Source organism: Carlito syrichta, unplaced genomic scaffold (genome assembly GCF_000164805.1).
Source record: "Carlito syrichta isolate Samal-C Ts95f unplaced genomic scaffold, Tarsius_syrichta-2.0.1 Scaffold304418, whole genome shotgun sequence".
Lineage (NCBI taxonomy): Eukaryota > Metazoa > Chordata > Mammalia > Primates > Tarsiidae > Carlito > Carlito syrichta.
Genome location: NW_007248514.1, coordinates 162,370 through 174,955, shown reverse-complemented (window position 1 = coordinate 174,955; position 12,586 = coordinate 162,370).

Below are 12,586 nucleotides of genomic sequence, written 5' to 3'. Positions count from 1 at the left end.
TGGGTGACAGAGTGAGACTCCAACTCAAAAAAAAAAAAAGAAAAGAAAAGAAAAGAAAAGTCATTACTGGCCGGGTTCAATGGCTCAACCTATAATCCCAACACTTTGGGAGGCCAAGGCAAGAGGATTACCTGAGCCTGTGGGTTCGAGACCCACCCCGGCAACTTGGCAAGACCTCATCTCTACAATAAATCAAAAACTAGCCGGGTGTGGTAGCGTTTGCCTCTAGTTCCAGCTACTTGGAAGGCTGAGGCGGAAGGATCGCCGGAGCCCAGCAGATTGAGGCTACGGTGGCTGGGAGTGTGCCACCATACTCCGGTCTGTACGACAGAGTGAGACTTGAACTTAAAAGATAAAAAATAATAGAAAGTCATTTCTTTCTAGTAATTGATAAATTGGCAGACAAAAATCAACAGAGACAAAGGAGATTTCGGCCGGGCGCGGTGGCTCATGCCTATAATCCCAGCACTTTGGGAGGCCGAGATGAGAGGATTGCCTGAGCCCGCGGGAGACCAGCCTAGGCAACTTGGAGAGACCTCATTTCTACAATAAATCAAAAGATTAGCCAGGCATGGTGGCACGTGCCTGTAGTTCCAGCTACTTGGAAGGCTGAAGCAGAAGGATCACCTGAGCCCAGGAGGTTGGGCTGCGGTGGCTGGGTGCATGCCACTGCACTCCAGCCTGGGTGACAGAGTGAGACTCCAACTCAAAAAAAAAAAAGACAAAGGAGATTTGAATAACACAATTAACAAGCACTTTCTGATAGACATACATGGACTCCTTTATGCAGCAATTTAGAGAATACACATTTGTTTATTTGTTTGTTTTGAGTCAGGGGCTCGCTCTGTGGCCCAGGCTGGAGTGCAGAGACACAATCATAGTTCACAGCAATCCTGAACTTATAGACTCAAGCAATCCTCCTGCCTCAGCCACCTAAGTAGCTGGGACTACAGGGATGTGCCACTAAGTCTGGCACACGTTTGTTTTAAAAACATAAAGAACATTTCAAAAATTGAGAATACTCTGGGCCACAAAACAAACTTCAACAAATGACAATAATTTGTGTATACAAGTCACATTTCTCTGAACACAAGTAATTAATTTAGAGATCAATAAGAGAAAGATAAAATTCCCATATGCTTGGAGAGTTAAGAACAGATTTCAAAACATAACTAATAATGGGAACTAGATAAAATTTAGACTGAACAATAAAGAAAACACACAATCAAAATGTACGGGAACAGCAAAAGAATGAACCCTAATGTAAATTATAGACTTCGGGTGATGACAATGTGTCAATCAATATGGGTTTATCAGTTGTAACAAATGTACCACTCTGGTGGGGTGTTGATGATGAGGGTGGCTATGCATGTGTGGAGACAAGGGGGGATATGGAAACGTCTATACCTTCCTCTCAGTTTTGCTATGAAGCTAAAATTGCTTTTTAAAAAATTAAGCCTTGGCTGGGCGCAGTGACTCATGCCTGTAATCCCAGCACCCTGGGAGGCTGAGGCATGAGGGTTGCTTGAGCCCAGGAGTTCGAAACAGCTTGGGCAACATAGCGAGACCTTGTCTCTATAAAAAAAAATAAATAAATAAAATTTTAAAATTAAGTCTTAAAAAAATGTGGGATACGACTAACATAGCATTTAGAGGAGATTTACAGCCGTAATACAGTAGAAAATAAGGAAGAAAGGCAGAGGTGAGGTGCTAACTCAAGAAGTTACAAAAAGAATGTCACAGCCAAAGAATGTCACAAACCTGTCCCTACCGCCAAAGCAAGGGAAAGACATAATAAATGTAAGAGTAAAAATTAGGGAACAAGCCGGGCTCGATGACTCAGCCTGTAATCCTGCGCTTTGAGGTGAGTGGATTGCCTGAACCCACGGGTTCGAGACCCACCTGGGCAACTTGGCGAGACCTCATCTCTACAATAAATCAAAAAATCAACCGGGCATGGTAGCGCGTGCCTGTAATTCTAGCTACTCGGAAGGGTAAGGCGGAAGGATCGCCGGAGCCCAGCAAGTCGAGGCTGCAGTGCCGGGAGCGGCCACTGCACTCCAGTCTGGGCGGCAGAGTGAAACTCCAACTCAAAAAAAAAAAAAATTAGGAAACAAAAATACAACAGGAAGAATCAACAAAACTGCAAATTAAATGCTCACTCACCAAAGGGCACTGATGAGTCTTGATGATCAGGCGGACGAGATGACTTGGTCCTGTTCATGTCAGTCCGTTTCTTTATCACGCCACCCATGGCACGCCAAAAGTTCTCATTAACACAGTAGCCATGATGGCAAGGTTGGAAATTATGCATGGGCTCTACAAAACAGATTTTCTCTCACCCAGGTATTTCTAGCTACTCTACTTCTTATAATGAGACCAAGAATGAGCCATGTGATACCATAACCGGGGGGCCAGCCAAGCCAGGCTGATTACAGTGGGCCCCGTCCATCATGGAGAAGGCAGTGTTATCTCCTCCCTGGAATGGATACTCTTTGAACACGAATTTGCCTTTTTTTTGCCTACAATGTTTCTATTAGCGTCAATATCCACAGACTTGAGAAATGCCTTATCCACTGTCACGATATCCCACACAATATCTTTTCTATCCAAACTTTTTGTTTTATTTATTTATTTTTTGAGTTGGGGGCAGTGCTCCCTGTATTGCCTAGGCTGGAGTGCAGTGGCACGATCATGGCTCACCACAGCCTCGACCTCCTGGTCTTAGGTGATCCTTCTGCCTCAGCCTCTTGAGAAGCAGGGACTACAGACACGCACCATCATGCCTGGCTAATTTTCTGATTTTTTGTAGAGACAAGGTCTCACTATGCTGCCCAGGCTGGTCTTGAACTCCCGGGCTCAAGAGTGCTGGGATTATAGGCATGTGAGTCACCGTGCCCAGCTTCAAACTTTTCATTTTCCAGCAAAAGAAGTGAGGCAGTGAGCTCACGATCACAAGATTCAATTGTCTTAGCATGTACCCCATCCACTGCAGGCAGCTGACCAGATGGACTGGCAGAATGGCCTAAGGAAGACTGTTACAGAGTCATCTGGGAGAAGACACCTTGTGAGGTTGAAGTGTTGTCTTACAAGGCTGACTGGATGGATGAGCTGTGTCTGACTCCTGCTTTTTCAGCCTTTCCAACAATTCTGTAAGCATTGATTTCCATTCTGTTTTCTTGTACTAAGCCCTAACTGAATCATACAACAACAAAGATGGTGTAGCATTTGCAAAAGATAGTCAAACTGACCAATTTAAAAGGGTAGAGGCTAGCACAGTGGCTCAGTCTTCTAATCTCAGCACTTTGGGAAGCCAAAGTAGGACGATGCTTGAGCCCAGGATTTCAAGACCAGCCTGGGCAACATAGTGAGATCTTGGCTCTACAAAAAACAAAAATATTAGCTGGGCATGGTGGTGTGGTCCTGTAGTTGCAGCTACTTGGGAGGCTGAGGTAGAAGGATTGGCTGAGCCCAGGAGGTTGGGCTGTGGTAAGCTGTGATCACCATACCTCTGAACTTCAGCCTGAAGGACAGAGTGAGATTTGAACTCAAAATAAATACACAGAGAGAGAGAGAGAGAGAGAGAGAGAGAGAGAGAGAGAGAGAGAGAGAGAGAGAAGAGTAGAGAACTCATAAACAGGCCCATTCCATTTAAATCCGATAGCTGACATTTCAAACCAGTGGGGGAAAGCTGGACTATTAATAAGACTGAGACAACAGTGATTGGCACATAATATAATCAATATTTATATAGAACTCACTTTGAATTTGCCACTGTTCTAAGTATTTTACATAAGTAGCCCATTTACATTCTCACAACAACTCTGTGAGGTAAGGAGTAGTATTATCTCCATTCTAAGGATGATGAAATGGAGAAACAGAGAAGTTAAATAATTTACCCAAAACTAACTCATGGAGCTGAGCTGGGGAGTAAAAAAAAACGCACTTTGGCTCTGGTTTTTAACCATTACAACTAATTGCCTTATAGTCTTTTAAGCACACAATAGGTTCTTTTTCTCCAGAGACAACATCTTACTCTGTGGTCCAGACTGGAGTACAGTGGCACAATCACCAGCTCACTGCATCCTAGAACTCCTGGGCTCATGACAGCTAATTTTTATTTTTTGTAGAGATGGGGTCTTGCTATGCTTCCCAGGCTAGTATCGACCTCCTCACCTCAAGCAATCCTCCTGCTTCAGTCTCCTTGAGTGTTGGGTTTATAGGTGTAAGCCACTGCAGCTAGCCACAGTAGGTTCTTAATAGTCAGTTGAAACTTACCAGATTGCCATTTTTGTAGGACACAGTGGTCAGATAAGTCAGCAATGGCATATGGTTCAATCTAATGAACGATGAATAAAAAACAAATACAGCTAAAATTATATAATGAGGCTCTATGATGACTCTGTAATTACTTTTAAACTTACTCAAGTCTTCTACACTCATATCCTGGATGTTACCACTGAAGCATGAGGGAGTGAAGTTAAACACCAAAAGTAAAAGTAACTTCCCAACCATCATCACTGAAATCAAGTGAAGAAAGGAAGGCTTTTCAAGAAAGGGTGAGCCAGGTGTGGTGGCTCATACCCGTAATCCCAGCACTTTGGCAGGCAGAGGAGAGAGAATTGCCTGAGTCCAGGGGTTCCAGACCAGCCTGGGTAACTTAGTGAGGCCTCATCTCTACAATAAACCAAAAAAACTTAGTCGGGCATGGTGGTGTTGTGGTTCCGGCTACTTGGAAGACTGAGGTGGGTGGATCACCTGAGCCCAGTATGTCGAGGCTGTGGTGGCCCTGAGAGTGCCACTGCACTCCAGCCTGGGCGACAGAGTGAGACTCTAGCTCAAAAAAAGTTAAAGAAAAAGAGAGGTGGCAGGGAAGATGAAGAAAGGAAGAAAGAAAGAAAGAAGGGAGGGAGGAAGGGAAGAAAGGTCGTGTCCAATGTGAGGTGATTTGAGAGCCAGCCATGGGTGGGAAGACAACTGAGTTGCTCCCTCAACAGCCCAAATCTGCCTTTCCCTTTTTCTCTCTCAGTCTAAAAGGCTGCATCACATCAGCCAGGACTTAGCTGTGGGCTTGGTTCAGAAGTCCTTGCTTGTAAGCCTCTGAGTAAAAACTCTGGAGAAACCCAGCCAGAGAAGCAGTCTTCCTCATTAGAGAGCACAACAGCATGAGATCAAAGGTCTCTCTCCCCTCACCCCCTGGCTCCACACCAACTCCCAGGAAGTTGGAAATGGAGAGGAGACGGGAGACAGACACACATGCCCCCAGGTTCAGTCTGTGTGGTCTTCACAGTTCTAGTCCTAGTTTTGTTTTGTTTTGTTTTGTTTGAGTTGGAGTTTCACTCCATTGCCCAGGCTGGAGTGAGGGGCACACTCACCGTCACCCCAGCGTTGACCTGCTGGCCTCTAGCGATCCTTCCACCTCAACTACAGGTGCACACTACCATGCCCGGCTAATTTTTGATTTATTGTAGAGAGGAGGTCTCGCCAAGTTGCCCAGTCTGGTCTCGAACCTGTGGGCTAAGGCATTCCACTCACCCCGGCCTCCCGAAGTGCTGGGATTACAGGCTGAGTCACTGAGCCCGGCCCTAATTTTTTAGCTAAATGTTCCAGGAGTCACCTTTCGCACCTGTTCCACCATGCAGGCTCCTTCTCAGTTTCCCTGTCTCTAGTGAATCAAAGCTTAACTATCTCTTATATGCAGTTATCAGAATACCCTGTAAGAAACATGAATTTCCTTATATCCTTCCTCCAGAACAATTACTTACCATATTCAGTTTAAAAAAAATTTTTTTTAGTTGGAGTCTCATTCCTTTGCCCAGGCTGGAGTGCAGTGGCACACACACTCATGGCTATCCCAGCGTCAACCCTCTGGGCTCCAGCATTCCTTCCACCTCAGCCTTCTGAGTAGCTGGAACTAAAGATGTGCGCTACCATGCCTGGCTTTTTTTTTTTAATTGTAGAGACAAGGTCTCACCAAGTTGCCTGGGTTGGTCTCGAAACCCTGGTAGGTTCAGGTGATCCTCTCACCTCTGCCTCCCAAAGTGCTGTGATTATTGGCATGAGTCACCACACCTGGCTTCAATCTAAAATCTAGAGTGCAGACTTCTGAAACTCTTCATCACTTTCACAGTGTCACACCATATCAACCTGAACAAAATCCACAGCAGTGGTTGGATCTAGCCTGGAGTCTGGGAGGGAACAAAGAATGGACAGGGTTACCTCTGAAAAGCATAGTGACATTGTGATGCACACTGTTGCATATGCACTGCTTCTATGGGGTGAATCTACGTGTATGTATAGGATGGGGAGGGTCGTAGGCACGCACACACAGATCTAGTTGGTGAATGTGCCTGAAGGTGTTGTGAGCATTTTCTAGAACCCTGTGCTCTCAGTTGCACTCCATAAATCTTTTACTGGCGGTACTCAGAAAGCCAAGGGCCGTGTAATAATTTACTCTGCACTGTCCTTCCTCTCTTGCTCCCCTTCACTTGCCCAGAATGAAAATCTAAAGATTGATGGTGCTATCCCTCTGGAGGAACCAGGAGTGCCATTCATCCAGTTAGTGTCTCTCTCTCTCTCTCTCTCTCTCTCTCTCTCTCACTCTCTCTCTCTCGCTCTCCTCTCTCTCTCTCTAGCTCTCCTCCTCACTCCACTTTCTGCCCTACTCTGGAGGCCAGGCTTTCTACCTCCCTTTCCCCCCCAAGACCTTCTCCACTGACTCTTTCTGAAACTTCCCCCTCTTCAGGGAAGCTGCCCTGGGTTAAGAAGAATGAGAAGGACTTCACAGCTGACCCAAACGTAAGACTCAGAAAATATCCTCCATGGAGGTTCAATCAGAAGTATCTCTAGACGTCACCTCCACCTTTCTCCACTCAAAATCATTCTAGTCCCACTTTCAAAGGTTCCAGGGAGAGTGAGTCCATGCTTCTGTCAGTGCTCGGGTAGAGTATTTCTAACTCTCAGTGCTTTACCGTTTACTCTTTCCATTGTGATTGTGGCCATATTCTGTTGAGATTGTTTTGTTTCCACTAAACAGAAAGTTCCAGGTGAAGAATAAGGGGGTAAGCAGGAACAGAGAGAGATGGATAGAGTCGTACATGTTTGTTTTTAGTTCGTGCTTTGTAGCCTGTTGGTGATATTCCTAGGCCCACAGAGAACTGGAGAGTCACTGTCTGTCCCTTGCCTCTTTACCTGTCACCTCCTGGTTGAACTATAATCTCTCTACTGTTTAACAACCTCCAAGCACCCACCCCCACTACCAAACAAAATGAAATGGATTCCAAAGCTTCAATAAGTTACTGAAACTTTGTAAGTCCTTGTGGACAGAAAATCCTCCCTGGGGTTAAATCAATTCTCTCTGCAGCAGCGTCAGCTTTAATTCCACGTAGATAAGCTGCCGTTGGCAGCTGTCTTCTATGGAAGAAGGAAAACCTCTCTTGATTTCTCATTGTCAGTTCTCACTCCTCTTCAAAAATCAATTTCAGCACAACTTTAGTTTTTTAGGAGAAAACACAAATCTTTGTCTTTATGACCTCAGGGTAGAGAAAGATTTCTTAGAAGATATAGAAATAGCAAATTATAATGGAAGAGATGGGTCTATTTGACTACATTAAAAACTTTTTTTAAAGACTCCCATCTATAAACTGACAAGACAAGCCACAAACTAGAAGATTTGCTATTCTATGGTTTATGAAATATTTGTACACAGAATATATAAAAATTGATTTAGAAAATTGGTAAGAAAAAAGACAACTGGCACAATGGAAAAATGTTCAAAAAACATGAATAGGTCCTTCACTTAAGTGGAAATCCAAATAGCCAATAAACATCTGAAAAGATGCTCAAACTCTCTAGTAATCAATAGAATGCAAATTTAAATAATCCTTCAGATTAGTAAAATTTATAAAGTACATTCCTGCTGGGCATAGTGGCTCATGCCTGTAATCCAAGCACTTTGGAAGTCAGAGACAAGAGATTGCCTGAGCCCAGAATTTCAAGACCAGCCTGGGCAAAAATGGCAAAACTTTGCCTCTATAGTAAATTTTAAAAATTAGCCAGGCATGGTGGTATGTGCCTGTAGTTCCAACTACTTGAAAGGCTGAAGTGGAAGGATCGCCTGAGCCCAGCAGGTTGAGGCTGTGATGGCCATGACCACGTCACTGCACTCCAGCCTGGATGACAAAGTGAGATTCCAACTCAAAAAAAGAAAAAAGTACATTCCTAGTTGTCTAGTGATTAGGGGGAAAAGTATGACAATATCAAATGTTGGTGAGACTGTGGAGCAACTGGAACTCTTACACACTGCTAGTGAGCGTGTATGTTGGCACAGCCACTCTGGAAACAATTTGGCTTTATCTTCTACAGTTGAATATATGTATACCCTATCACCTGACCGTTCTTTTTGTTTTTTAATTGTGGTCAAAAACACATAATAAAATTTGTCATTGTAATCTTAAGTGTACAGTACAGCAGTGTGAACTATATGTACTGATGTGCTGTAGCTCTCTGAAACTCTATACCTATTGAACAAGCACTCCTCTCTGCCCTCTCCCCACAGCCCCTGGTAACCATGATTCTGCTTTCTGTTTCTAAGAGTTTGACCTTATTTTAGATATCTCATAAAAGTGGACTTACGTAGGACTTGTCTTATTTTGACTGGCTTACTCACTTAACATAATGTCTTCAAGGTTCATCCATACTGTATAGCATATGACAGGATTTCCTTTTTTCTTTTTTAAGACATGGTAATATTCCATTGTATGTATATATCCCATTTTCTTTATCCAATCATCAGTCAATGGACATTTGGATTGCTTCCACCTCTTGGCCATAGTGAATAATGCTAAAATGAACATGACTGTGCAAATATCTCTTTGAGATCCCGTTTTCAATTCTTTGGGATTAATACCCCTAAGTGGGATTGCTGGATTATATGATAATTCTACTTTAATTTTTTTTTAGGAACCTCAGTACAGTTTTCCATGGCAGCTGCACCATTTTTACAAGGGTTCCAATTTTTCCACATTCTCACTAACACTTGTTATTTCTTTTTTTTTTTTTTTTTTTGAGTTGGAGTCTCACTCAGTCGCCCAGACTGAAGTGCAGTGACCGCTCCCGGCCACTGCAGCCTCAACCTGCTGGGCTCCGGCGATCCTTCCGCCTCAACCTTCCAAGTAGCTGGAACTACAGGCTACCACGCCCGGCTAATTTTTTGATTTATTGTAGAGATGAGGTCTCACCAAGTTGCCCAGGCGGGTCTTGAACCCACGGACTCAAGCAATCCACTTACCTCAGCCTCCCAAGGCGCGGGATTACAGGCTGAGCCACTGAGCCTACCTTGTTATTTCTTAATTTTTAAATAATGGCCATTCTACCAGGTTTGAGGTGATATCTCCTATGACTTTGATTTGCATTTCACCAATGATTAGTGATAGGAAGCACCTCTTCATATACTTGTTGGCCACTTGTATAACTTCTTCAGAGAAATGTCTATTCAAGTCCTTTGCCCATTTTCTGATTAGATTGTTTTTCTGTTGTTGAGTTGCAGAAGTTCTTTATATATTCTGGGTATTAACCCCTTGTCAGATATATAGTTTGCAAATATTTTTTCCCATTCTTTTTTTTTTTTTGAGTCGGAATCTCACTCCATCACCCAGGTTGGAGTGCAGTGGCACTCTCACAGTCACCCCAGTATCGACCTACTAGGCTCCAGTGATCCTTCCATCTCAGCCTTCCAAGTAGCTGGAACTACAGGCACACGCTACCACGTCGGCTAATTTTTTGATTTATTGTAGAGATAAGGTCTCACTAAGTTGTCTAGGCTGGTCTCCAACCCCTGGACTCAGGCAATCTTCTTGCCCTGGCCTCCCAAAGTGTTGGGATTACAGGCTGGAGCCACTGCACCTGGCTCTCCCATTCTTTAAGGTGGTTTTTTTACTCTGCTGATTGTTTCCTTTGCTGTGCAGAAGTTTTTAAGTTTGATGTGGTTTCATTTGTATTTAAATTTTTGTTGTCTGTGTTTTTGATATCATATCCAAGAAGTCATTGTCAAATCTAATATCATGTAGCTTTCCCCCATTTAAAAAGGAGTTTTATAGCCTCAGGTCATAGGTGTAAGTGTTTAACCCATTTTTAGTTAATTTTTGTACATGGGGTAAGGTGATGGTTTAGTTTCCTTCTTTGTCATATGGATGTCCAGTTTCCAACCCCATTTGTTGAAGAGATTATCCTTTCCCCACTGTGTCTTCTTGGCACCTTTCTCAAAGATTATTTGAACTTTTATCTTTTTCTTGCTTGATTGCTCTGGCCAAAACTTCCAGTACTGTGTTGAACAGAAGTAGGAAGAGCATACCTCATCAACAAAGGTACCTGCATAATCAACGTTTGTATACCTAACCCTGAATTGTACCCCACATCTTCATAAGAAAAAAAAAAAGAAGTAGGAAGAGCAGGCATCCTTGCTTTATTCCTGCTCTTAGGGAGAAAGCTTTCAGTTTTTCACCATTGAGTATGATGTCATCTGTGCCAGCAATTCTATTCTTTTTTTTTTTTTCTTCCTGCCTCCCTCCTCGGTTCTATTCTTGAAATATATATTCTAGGCTCAGCCTGGGAGCATTAGCCTGCTGAGTCATGCTGGTGCTAATAAAACTGCTACTTCTTAAGATCAACAAAAAAGAAAAAATATATATATACATATTCTAGAGAAAATTTTGCATATGCGTTTAGAGACATATACAACAATATCTACAACAGTATTGTTTGTAAAAACAAATACCTGATAACAACAGGACTATCTATTGACAAAAGAATGGCTAAATACACTGGGGTATGCTCATTTATTTAACTTTAATCCAGTAAAAGTGAACTGAAGCTGTATGTAGCAGTGAGAATGAAGATGATTAACATACTGTTGAAAGAAAGAAGCAAGTCACCAAAGAATTCCTACACAATGAATGGTAGCATTTTTACAAAAGTTAAAGCACATTAAAAACTAAATTATAAGCCGGGCTCGGTGGCTCAGCCTGTAATCCCAGCACTTTGGGAGGCCGAGGCAAGTGGATTGCCTGAGCCCGCGGGTTCAAGAACCACCCAGGCAACTTGGCGAGACCTCATCTCTACAATAAATCAAAAATTAGCCAGCCATGGTAGCATACGCCTGAAGTTCTGGCTACTTGGAAGGCTGAGGCAGAAGGATCGCTAGAGCCCAGCAGGTCGAGGCTGCGGTAGCCGGGAGCGTGCCACTGCACTCCAGTCTAGGTGGCAGAGTGAAACTCCAATTAGGAAAAAAAGCTATATTTAGTAAAACATAATGAAATGTAGCAAATGATAAATGCAAAATTTGGAGTGGAGGTTTCCTCCAGAGGTAGAGAAAAGGGATATAGTCAAATAGAGTCACAAAGGAGGCCTCACCAAGACAATAATCTAGTTCTGAAGCTAGGTGGTAGGCACCTGGGTATCTGTCTTAATTATTTAATCTTATTTTTAAGTTATATATATTCTTTTATATGTATGTAATATCTGAAGATAATAAAAGTGCACTCACTCATTCAACAATCTTTTTTTTTGAGTCGGGATCTCTCATTCTGTTGCTCAGGCTGGAGTGCAGTGGCAAAATCATGGCTTACCACAGCCTCAGCCTCCTGGGCTCAGGCAATCCTCCCTCCTCCTCAGCCTCTCAAGTAGCTGGGACTACAGGCGCACACCACCATACCTGGCTAATTTATTTTATTTTTTGTAGAGATGAGGTTTCACTATATTGCCTAGGCTAGTCTCGAACTCCTGGGCTCAAGTGATCCTCCTGTCTCCACCTCCCATATTGCTACTCCTGGGCTCAAGTGATCCTCCTGTCTCCACCTCCCATATTGCTAGGATTTCAGGCATGAGCCACCACACCCATTCTCAACAAATATTTGTCAAACACCTACTATGTATCAGTAACTGTTGCAAGGACTTGAAATATAGGAGTGAACAAAACACAAAGAAAAAAAGTTGGCCGGACGTGGTGGCTCAAGCCTGTAATCCCAGCACTTTGGAAGGTTGAGGAGAGAGAATCACCTGAGCCGAAGGGTTTGCACCCAGTCTGGGCAACATGGTCAGACCTCATCTCTACAATAAATAAAAAAAATTAACTGGGCATGGTAGTGCACACTTATAGTTCGGCTACTGTTCTCCAGCCTGGGAGATGGAGTGAGACTCCAACTCAAAAAAAAGAAGAAAAAAAGAAAAAAAAGGTTCTCAAGTTAGAAAGCAAAAACAACAAACACTTTAAATAAGTATTTCAGCCAGGGAAAACTTTAGAAAACTCATACCAAGATCTGTTAAGTATGACTCACAATTGTCCAGGACATAGCACCCAAATCTGCTATTCCAGAATGAGGCAATATATCTAGGTAATTCCCAATTCTGTCTGCTAGGCAAGGGGCACAATGGTGTGGATTAACTAAGAGGAGGTCTTACACACTCAACTTGATCAATATTACAGGAGGGAAGTAGAGAAAGAGTTCATCCAAATAGAAGTTAGTCTAAAACATCAGTTAATCCAAGTAACAGGAAGCAAGCAAATCTCATTTACATTTGTCTTTGGGGT